The following is a 10000-nucleotide window of genomic DNA, read 5'->3' on the forward strand; positions in this document are numbered from 1 at the left end:
ATCCCTGTACCTCTACGCAGATCATTCACGATCTCCTTCACCTGCCAGACCTGCTGACCTACCGTCACCATTCCTGGCCGCTGATGCGCTGTGGGCGCCCACGCATCCCGTTATCAAACAGGCAACGGTCCCTTCGGGGCAAAAAGGACTTTCTCACATTGTGTCAAAGTCCCTTAAGCGCCAGGTATCTCCTGCGTACCAGACAACGCACCAGCGATCACCAGTCCCAAAGACAATGCGCCAGCGCTCACCTGCGCGCTAGCGCTCACCTCCGGGCCAACGATCTCCTTTGCGGCAGCGCTCACCTGCTCGCCAACGCGCCACTCTGCGCCCTCATCCTGATGTGCGCCATGCACGCCCACAATCTCCTGCGCGCCAGCGCTCTCCTGCGCACCAGCGCTCTCCTACGTGCCAGTGCTCGCTTGCGCGCCTACGATCTCCTGCGCGCCCACGATCTTCAGATCTGGGCGCAGGAGGGATGATACCTTCTTCCCCTGCTCGCAAGCGCTCTCCAACGCGCCATCACATGCTGACGCCCCATCGGACCGCGCCTGCTCGCCATCCTTCACCTAAGCGCCATCACGCGCAGTCACCAACGTGCGCCCTGCGCATTCTCCAGTTGCAAGGGATATATCCCCTGCGCGCATGCGCCCAACGTTATCGCCCTTACAGGCTCATCGGGATCCTGCGCGTCCACGCGCGCGCGAGCAATCGCCTCCGTGAGCGCGAATGCTTATCCAACATGCTGCTTGCCCTCTGCGTTCTCCAGAACGCGCCCCTGTGCGCCATCGATCGCCTGCGCGCTCCTTCTCTTGCGCGCCATCGCTCGCACGCGCTCCCTCGCCGGCGCGGCATCGCTCGCCCACGCGCGCCATCGCTCGCCCACGCGCGCCATCGCTCGCCCACGCGCGCCATCGCTCGCCAACGCGCGCCCTCGCCCACGCGCGCCCTCGCCATTGCCCCCGTGCGATCCAGGCAAAATCCCATCGCGCGAGTGCCAGCGCGACCCCCATTGCGATCCCACGCGCGAGGCTACAGGACAACGCGTGACCAGGTCATCGTCATCGCGTCCCTTCCCACCCTGCAAGCGCAGACCAGCGAGTTCGCCGGAGGGAGGGAGAACGCCGGATAGGTCCATGAACTTTCCTTCTACTTCTTCCTTTCAGGCAGACCCTGTTTTGGTTTCTACTCCTGGGGATCGAACGATCCCCTTCCCTCCAGAGGGAGTCTCTGACAGCGCTGCTGTCAGTAAGCAGCCCTGGTTTGGGTCCCTTGTCAGAGCTGTCATGCAGGCCTTTAAGCCTGCTTTCTCTGAGCTGGACCTCAAATCAGCAGCAGTTTCGACCCCCCTGAAGAGGAAGAGAGGAGTAGATGACATGGTGACTTCTCCAAGGGCTAAGCTGGCTCCTCGGAAGTCTTTGAGGAAGGCTCCCTCCCCCCCCCAAGACTTTCTCTCCCTCCCATTCGGACGAGGATTTCCCGTCCTCAGGGGATTCACGTGAGGTGAGGCGTTCTCCCATCACACCAATGGGAGAAACCCCACCTCGCGCAGAGAAGTCTTCTCGGGTAAGGGTGGAGAAGAGCCTCCCGCCATCGCTGTTGGAGTCCTGTATCCCTCCCAGGAGGGAGTCGAAGGACTCTAAGACTGTTCCAAAGTTGTCCTCAAGGATGAGACCAGAGCCAGCCAAACCCACGGAGAACGTCCACGAGTCCCCCCAAGAAGAGCCATTGGGGACAGGAGACTTTGCTGCCAGCCCTTCAGGAGGAGAGCTAAAGGAGACAGAGCATGCGTTCTGGCAGGTTCTGACCCTGATGAGGAATCTTAATGGGTTCGCGGCCCCTGAGATTCCCCCTCGAGAGAGCAAGGACACGGTCCTGGGCCGAGTCTTTGGCACTCAAAAACCCTCTAAAGCCAGCGCAGCTTTGCCTTGGTCCTAAGGGGTTAAGAGTGCCAGAGATAAGGTTGAGGGCCAGCTCTCTGAGCTTGCCTCCTCCAGCCGTTCCACCGCCGGTAACAAACTCCTCCCGCCTCCTCGTGTCCATCAGAGGAGGTACTTTGAGATCATGGAGGAGTTTTGTTTAGCTCTCCTCTTACACCACTCTATGGAAGAGCTTACCAGGGGAGTCCCTCTAGAGAGACTCTCCAACCGGCAAGTGTCTTTCTCGGCTACGGAGATCCCCAGTCAGGAGAAGGTGGCGAAGTGTGCCATGCAGGCAACTTCGTGGCTGGACATCTGGCTAGGGTCTCTAGGCATCCTGCTACGATCCGAGGACCTGTCCAAGGAGAGTGCCAGGAAGGCCTTGGAGACCTTCCTTCTCTCAGGCACTCGTACCATCGAGTTTCTAGCCCACCAAGTCTCGAACTTGTGGACTAATTCCATCTTGAAGCGTCGAGATGCGCTGTCTGAGAGATTCCACACGTAAGTCCCCAGCACCGAGGTCAGCAGGCTCAGACATTCTTCCATCTGGGGGAGAAATTTTTTTGAGCCTAAAGACGTGGAACAGGCAGCTGAGAGGTGGAGGAAGTCCAACCAGGACTCTCTCCTACGTAGGGCTCTGACATCGAAGCCCTATAAACCTCCAGCACCTCAACAACCTCGCCCGTCCAAGACAACGAAACCGACAGTGAAAGTAAAGACAACGGTGCTGAAGTCCTTTCCTGTCAGACAAGAAAGGCAAAAAGTCCTCCAGGGGAGTGGCCGAGGCCGCAAACCCTCGGATTGGCAGTCCCCCTTCATGTCCACCAGTGGGGGGATGCATACAAAGTTGCGCGAACAGGTGGCAGCAACTCGGGGCCGATTCCTGGACGATTTCCGTAATCAGTCAGGGATATCGCGTCCCGTTCACAACATCTCTACCTCCCCTGACAGCGAATCCAGTGTCGTTGAGCTCTCTTGCCATGGGATCGGCAAGGGGGAAAGCCCTTCGGGCAGAAGTCGAGCCCATGTTGAAGAAGGGTGCTCTCCAAAAGGTCGTCGACGGGTCCCCAGGCTTCTTCAGTCGACTCTTTCTTGTAAGGAAGGCGTCTGGCGGCTGGAGATCAGTCATCGACCTCTCAGCTCTGAACAGGTTTGTCAAGCAAACCCCATTCAGCATGGAGACGGCAGACACGGTCAGACTTGCAGTGAGACCGCAAGATTTCATGTGTATACTGGACCTGAAGGACGTGTACTTCTAGATCTCATTCCATCCGTCTTCAAGGAAGTACTTAAGATTCAGAGTAGACAACAAGATCTGCCAGTTCAAGGTGCTGTGTTTCAGTCTCTCCACAGCACCTCAGGTTTTCACCAGAATGTTCACCCTGATATCATCGTGGGCACACAGGATCAGCATCCGTCTCCTCCGTTACCTGGACGACTGGCTGATCTTTGCAGACTCGGAGTCGACTCTTCTTCGACACCGAGTCAAACCTCTGGGAATTTGCCAAGATCTGGGGATCCTGATAAATCTCGAGAAGTCTTCTCTGCTTCCTATTCAAAGACTGGTATATCTAGACATGATCTTTGACACCAATCTCCACAAAGCCTTCCCATCAGACGACAGGATAGCAAGGCTGAGGAAGGTCGTAAGCCCTTTTCTCAGACGAGACAGACTCCCAGCCCAATCGTGGTTACGTCTCCTCGGTCACCTCTCATCCTAGTTCTCAACGGTCGCCTCAGAATGAGATCTCTGCAATGGCGACTCAAGTCTCGGTGGAATCAAGGACACGATTCCCCGGACGTCATGGTCCCTGTGGGTCCTGCGGAACGGACGGACCTTCAGTGGTGGGTGACAGACGAGAACCTACGAAAGGGAGTGGATCTTCTCGTCCTCCCCCCGGATTTGATGCTGTTCTCGGACGCCTCAAAGAAAGGGTGGGGGCCCACGTTCTGAACCACAGGACCTCAGGCGTGTGGTCAGAATCAGAAAAGTGCCTCCATATAAATCTGCTACAAATGAATGCCGTATTCCTGGTCCTTCAACAGTTCCAACAATACCTGGCGGGTCACTCTGTGGTGGTGATGAGCGACTACACCACAGTAGTGGCTTACATCAACAAGCAGGGAGGTACCTTTTCAGAGCAGCTATCCCATCTTGCAGTAGAGATACTGAGATGGACCGAAGTCCACTCGATTCCACTATCGGCTTGCTTCATTCCAGGCAAGAGGAAGGTGCTCCCCGACAATCTGAGCAGAGCGTCTCAGATAGTGAGTACCGAGTGGTCTTTGGATCGTCTAGTAGCCAACAAAGTCCTGACTTTTGGGGGTTCCCCGACTGTGGATCTGTTTGCTACAGCGTTGAACTTAAAGCTCCCGCTGTAGTGCTCCCTAGTCCCGGACCCCAAGGCACTCTGGCAAGATGCCTTCCAAGAACGGTGGGACAACTTCGACGTATACGCCTTTCCCTCGTTCGGTCTGATGAGGATGGTACTCAACAAGACCAGAATATCGGTCAATCTCTCGATGACCCTTGTAGCTCCACTATGGCGTCACGCGGAATGGTTTCCAGACCTTCTGCAACTCCTAACGGAACTCCCGAGAGAACTCCCTCCACGACACGAGCTACTCAAACAACCACACGCTAACATCTATCACAAAGCCGTAGCTTCGCTTCGGCTTCACGCCTGGAGACTATCCAGCATCGCCTCGCAGAGAGAGGATTTTCACAGCAAGTTGCGAAAAGGATGTCTGGACACCTGCGAAAGTCATCTGCAGTGTTCTACCAGGCAAAGTGGAGAGTTTTCTGTGGTTGGTGTCGTGAAAGGGGTATCTCTCCACTCGATGCCACTATTCCAGCAATAGCGGAGTTCTTAGTGTATTTTCGAGAAGAAATGCGCCTTTCAGTCTCGGCAATGAAAGGCTATCGTTCAGCCTTAAGTCTTGCCTTCAGGCTCAAAGGAGTGGACATTTCTTCTTCGCTGGAAGTTTCCCTACTCATACGAAGTTATGAACTCACCTGCCCTCAGTCGGAAGTGAGACCTCCTCCATGGAACGTGGCTCGAGTTCTCAGGTCTCTTAAGAGACCCCCCTTCGAACCATTACGCCAGACTTCAGATCGCCACCTGACTTGGAAGACGGTGTTCCTACTTGCTTTGGCTTCGGCCAAGCGAGTCGGTGAACTTCATGGTCTCTCGTATGACATCGCCGATTCAAGGGGATGGGGGGAGGTAACGTTCAGATTCGTCCCTGAGTTTGTTGCTAAGACTCAGAATCCAGGAGTGCCGAACCCTCGGTTTGACTCTTTCCGGATTTTGAGTCTTCGTTCTGTAACAGATGACCCAGACCATCTCCTACTGTGCCCAGTAAGGAGTCTGAGGCTCTATCCTGAGAGAACAGCTGCAGTTCGTCCTCATGTGCAAGCATTGTTTGTAAGCACTGGGAGGACAAAGAGGAGGGTTACCAAGAATACTATCTCAGCTTGGATTTGTTGGCTAATCCATCTGTCCCTAAATCCCGACCCTCCATCACATCGCCCTAGAGCACATGATGTCAGGGGCGTAGCTATGTCCCTGGCCTTCAAAGAGAACTACTCAGTGACGCAGATTCTACAAGCAGGTGTGTGGAAGCGTCAGACGACCTTCACAGCCCACTACCTGCAAGACGTGACCCACAGGAGGCTCGATACGTTCTCTATCGGCCCTGTGGTGGCTGCACAACAGCTGGTTTAAACCTCAGGCTCCTTAACCCTGGAACGGTACGGTGGGTCGTCCGCGACCCCGAGCGTCAAAAAAAAATAGGTTTTTCTCACGTGACTCACCCCCGTGACTGAATTTGTGGGTGATCGACCTGCAGTAGGTGTCTCGCCTACACGCTCTAGTAGTGTCCAGATGTGCATTGCTGTAGCTGTACTCCTTCCCCGATTTCTGAGACGCGTCGGGGTCGAGCGCGACCGAGTTTACCCTTCTAAGGTAATTTGCATAATTATCAAAGTTATTACGTATTATGAAATTGTCGTAGAATGGTGGTTCTTGTATAGGTTATCAGTTGTGGAAAGTCTTGGTGGATTGTTTGGCTACCATGTGCATGATTTTTTTTTAGTTAAAATGTCGTACATCACCACGAGGACCATTTTACCGCGAGTGCCCCTTTTTCTTTTTTTTTCATTTTTTTGCCAAGTCATTTTTCCGTAAGATATTGCCAAATAGTGTCGTAAAACTTTTGCTTTCTTAGTGTTGGAAAGTGTGTCTAGATGATCTGGCTACCCATGCGTGACTTTTTTTTTGTCAGATACGACGTAGTTATTGGTATATTGGGTATTTAACTGCGGTTGCCAATTTCTGTTTTTTTCAATATTTGTAAAAATTTACTACGTAGCAAGGAATTGCCGTATATTATTGATTTTTTTTTCCATGTTTATGTGTTAGAAAGTGTGCCTTGATAGTTGGGCTAACACGTGCATGTCTTTTTTTCATCTGAGATGCCGTATATTAGAATGTTGGGCATTTTACCGCGAGTGCCCCTTTTTCATTTTTTTTCATTTTTTTGCCAAGTCATTTTTCCGTAAGATATTGCCAAATAGTGTCGTAAAACTTTAGCTTTTTTAGTGTTGGAAAGTGTGTTTAGATGATCTGGCTACCCATGCGTGACTTTGTTTTTGTCAGATACGACGTAGTTATTGGTATATTGGGTATTTAACTGCGGTTGCCAATTTCTGTTTTTTTTCAATATTTGTAAAAATTTACTACGTAGTAAGGAATTGCCGTATATTATTGATTTTTTTTCATGTTTATGTGTTAGAAAGTGTGCCTTGATGGTTGGGCTAACCCGTGCATGTCTTTTTTTTTTATCTGAGATGCCGTATATTAAAATGTTGGGCATTTTTCCGTGAGTGCCCCTTTTTATTTGTTTTGCATTTTTTTGCTTAGTCATGTTACCGTAAGGAATTGGCAAGTAGTGTCGACAAACTTATATTTTTATAGTGTTGGAAAGTGTTTCTAGATGATCTGGCTACCAATGCCTATATTTTTTAGCCAGATATAGCGTATATATAGGTATGTGTTCGATTTTCCTGTGATTGCCATTTTTTCGTTTTTTTCCCATTTCTTGCAAAATTACTACGTGCTAAGGAACTATCACAGAGTAATGATTCATTTAGATGTTTATTTGTCGGAAAATGTGCCTTGATGGTTTGCCTAGCACGTGGCTGAAATTAATTTTTCTGAAATGCGTATAATAAAATGTTGGCCATTTTTCCGCGAGTGCCCCTTTTTATTTGTTTTTAATTTTTTTACTTAGTCATGTTACCGTAAGGAATTGGCAAGAAGTGTCAAAAAACTTATATTTTTATAGTGTTGGAAAGTGTTTCTAGATGATCTGGCTACCCATGTCTATCTTTTTTTTTTTTTAGCCAGATATGGCGTATATATAGGTATGTGTTCGATTTTCCTGTGATTGCCATTTTTTCGTTTTTTCCCATTTCTTTCAAAATTACTACGTACTAAGGAACTATCACAGAGTAATGATTCATTTAGATGTTTATTTGTCGGAAAATGTGCCTTGATGGTTTGCCTAGCACGTGCCTGAATTTTTTTTTCTGAAATGCCGTATATTAGAATGTTAGCCATTTTTCCGCGAGTGCCCCTTTTTATTTGTTTTGCATTTTTTTCTTAGTCATGTTACCGTAAGGAATTGGCAAGTAGTGTCGCAAAACTTATATTTTTATAGTGTTGGAAAGTGTTTCTAGATGATCTGACTACCCATGCCTATCTTTTTTTTAGCCAGATATGGCGTATATATAGGTATGTGTTCCATTTTCCGGTGATTGCCATTTTTTCGTTTTTTCCCATTTCTTTCAAAATTACTACGTACTAAGGAACTATCACAGAGTAATGATTCATTTAGATGTTTATTTGTCGGAAAATGTGCCTTGATGGTTTGCCTAGTACGTGGCTGAATTTTTTTTTTTCTGAAATGCCGTATATTAGAATGTTGGCCATTTTTCCGCGAGTGCCCCTTTTTATTTGTTTTGCATTTTTTTGCTTAGTCATGTTACCGTAAGGAATTGGCAAGTAGTGTCGCAAAACTTGTATTTTTATAGTGTTGGAAAGTGTTTCTAGATGATCTGGCTACCCATGCCTATCTTTATTTTTAGCCAGATATGGCGTATATATAGGTATGTGTTCGATTTTCCTGCGATTGCCACTTTTTCGTTTTTTCCCATTTCTTTCAAAATTACTACGTACTAAGGAACTATCACAGAGTATAATTCCTCTAGATGTTTATTTGTCGGAAAATTTTGTTTACTTCTTTTTTGATTGAATATCATCAAATTTTTTTAGCTAAAATATTTTATTGTTTTACATTTTTTTTTTCGATTTTATTTCCCTTAAAAAAAATTTTTTTTGGTCAGAATTTCAATTTTATAGTCGTAAAATAATCGACAATTATCCAGCAACCCACCATACAATATTTATGCATATCCAAGAATAATTAGATTAGTAAATAACACCTTGAAATTGACATACCCTTCCTACATTTCAAGTGGCAGATTAGGGAGTCTGAGTCAGTGTGGTTGGCGGCCATTTTGTGGACATATCCGAAGCGTAAGTTGCCCTATCTATATATATTCTTGTTCCCTTTAGAATTTGTAATATTTTGGTATATTTCTACCTGCATAAATATCATATTATATATTATATATATGTATTTTTTTACGAAATTTCTAAGTACTCAAAAAATTACCTTTAGATATGGCCCCTGATATAAATGTAATTTACAAAATAATGAAGATTTTTTTACATATTTCTATTTTAAGATAACATATGTTTATTCCCTAAAAAAATTAGCCACTTCCTATTTCATTTGGGTACCCAAAAAAATTCATGAAATTTGGACAAATTTTTTTGGCCAAAAAAAGTTACCCTTTTTTTCTCATTTCAGATCTTCACCTCCATGGGTCTGACTTCATCCAAAATTCATCATGATGTGTCCTAAACATTCAAGAATCAATTCCTAAAAGGATTTGTGTATATATGTATAAACTTTTTTTTATGAATTTTATTGTAAGGTCTTTTTTTTCTACTTAATTTTTTAAAATATTTATAATAAATATTTTTTCTGCAGCTGAGTAGTATTTATCTTTACAGTTGTTTTAAGCATTCATTGAAGTTTTTTTTGGCAAAAGAAAAAAGGAGGTTACTGCAAAAACTGGTTTTTTAAGAATTTATTTCGGCGTCGGGGTCGCGCGCGTCCGAGTATACCCTTAAAGGGGTGTCCGAGGAGCGTACCTATCCAGGGTTAATGGACAAGTAGCAGAAGGTTGAGGGCATTGTTACCCGGTTTTAGTCTGCAGGAATGATAAGGTATGTCTGGCCCTTATTCTTTTCTTCATCCTCCCCTCTCTTGGGGAAAGCAGCTTCCTGGGTTCTCTGCACAGCTGACCTCAAACCACTGCAGGAAAACCATGTTCCCTTGTGTTCCTAGTATTAAGCTAATACTGTCACGTCCCCATACCCTGACGAGGTGGTATTGGGAGAGTCTTAGCCTAAAGTTTCCATCTAAAGGACTTCAGGTCAACCTCCTAGGACAAGTCACACTTTATTCCTTACCACACAGCTTATGTAGGCCGCAGCCATTGCAGAGCAAGGTGCTAGCGAGGTGCAGGGACTCCTTATTGTTGAGTGCTGACACACTCAGATACTGAGTCCCCGGGTAGAAAGCTAAAAGACAGTAATGGCTGGGGACTTACCACCCTACTTAAGGGTTGAGTCACCCATATCAAATAGCGTGGTTTGTATTTCAGTTACGGAACAAATGACAAACTCGGAGGTACTTTGTATTTTTCCTAACTATACAAACCTTAGCTATTTAATCAAACTTGCCCGCCAGCCCTATCCACCGTGAAGTCCTACCTCTAAGCAAAGTGAACTCAGCACAGGTGTGTGTGAGCGGGGAGGGGGTAGCAAGCTACACCTCCCTACCCCCCTCCCCCCCCCCCCCCCCCCGCTAACTAGCGGTGGTGTAGTATACCCTCGTTCAAATTCTAATGGCTCGTCATTTCAGCTACGCCGAAAGTAATTACC

At 47.4% G+C, this 10000-nt stretch overlaps 1 protein-coding gene across 1 annotated transcript in view; it reads left to right on the plus strand.

The window, feature by feature from the left end:
* LOC137649655 (probable glutamate receptor) overlaps positions 1-10000 on the plus strand; it is a 445500-nt gene that overhangs the window by 433471 nt on the left and 2029 nt on the right. The window lies entirely within an intron of this gene.

The sequence above is a fragment of the Palaemon carinicauda genome, chromosome 11 (assembly GCF_036898095.1).
Source record: "Palaemon carinicauda isolate YSFRI2023 chromosome 11, ASM3689809v2, whole genome shotgun sequence".
Classification (NCBI taxonomy): Eukaryota; Metazoa; Arthropoda; class Malacostraca; order Decapoda; family Palaemonidae; genus Palaemon; species Palaemon carinicauda.